Source organism: Cibotium barometz, unplaced genomic scaffold, assembly GCF_041138505.1.
Source record: "Cibotium barometz isolate CiBa-2024 unplaced genomic scaffold, ASM4113850v1 ctg200, whole genome shotgun sequence".
In the NCBI taxonomy this organism is placed as follows: domain Eukaryota; kingdom Viridiplantae; phylum Streptophyta; class Polypodiopsida; order Cyatheales; family Cibotiaceae; genus Cibotium; species Cibotium barometz.
The window spans coordinates 697,211-698,478 of record NW_028229431.1 but is presented as its reverse complement, the minus strand read 5'-3'; positions in this window follow the sequence as shown (position 1 = coordinate 698,478).

Genomic DNA, 1,268 nt, shown 5'->3' with positions numbered 1-1,268 from the left:
CTCTTCCTTACATATGTCATACTTTTAATATTGCTCATAATTTTTTACTAATAAACCTTGTACATTTTCAACTCTTCACCTCATGTGAGCATTTACTCATTTTTGGGTATTTTTTTTTTACAAGTTGGATTTATCTCCTCCCTACACATGGATTGATGCTATTGGTCCATAGGAACCTTAATTGGACCATAGTCTAAAGATTTCTGAAAATCTAGACCCTTAGGCTAAGGTTCTTTATAGCTATTTTCAATTAATTCCAATTGCACATTGGAAAATTCTTTTTGAATTTCTGTTTCAGGGGAACTCATCTGAATTAGAAGAGATATTTTTCTATCCAAAAATATTCAAAATCTGAATATTCTCTCTCTAGAATATTTCTCTCTCTCTAGGCTAAAACAGATAGAAACAAGGTCTTTATATTTCTGAAGAGGGTTGATTACAGGGGAAGATACTAGACATCAAAAAGGGGTTGGGGGAGGAATCTTACATTCTACCCCACTTAAAAAACGTGAGATGTCCTCATCTCGCAACTTGTGATAATTTCGCAAGATTCACGAATATGAGACTTAGAGAAAAATTTTAATCAAGATTAACCACCAAGAAACGTCTTAAAGAGAGCAAGATTCAAAATAAGAACAAGATTTAAACTTTATTCATTCTCGGAACTTATACAGTAAAGATAGAAGAACTCTTTACACTTCCATAAGCCCGTCCATCATATGATCACAAAAGCAGTCCTCACAAGCTGCACAAGTATAAGGTAACTCATCTATGGGAATGATTCTGTGGGTTATTGCTGCGCCTATCTCAGTGGTATGAGGTGTTCTAACAAAAGGACCTCTGAGAGGCAAGCCAAAAACGGGGTAAAGGCATATCTTCTCATGAGGAAGAAAACACGCCAGTAAGAAGACCCGCTCAGAAAACCCAGGATGCCTTGATCTCATGACGCAGTAGTATCGGGGACCCAAACCCAAAGCTTCAATAACCATGGCCAAGCGGACATTGTTACGAAAGTGCTGCTGACCCCAGGGTGTTACCCTAGTTATGTCTTGATAGGTCCGCTATTGTGTCTGCGCTACAGAAGTTCCCAAGTGAGGGAAAAGTGAGCGCTCATACTGCTCTATAAAATCTTTCTTCACAGATTCCCTCGCGTCTTGAAGGTGAGAAATCATTAGGGATAAAACTAGTTCTTGTTGCCAAGCCATGAAGGAGATTAAGAAAGAAAGGAGATCGATGGAAGTAAGATTACTGTGAGCGACAAGTAAAAG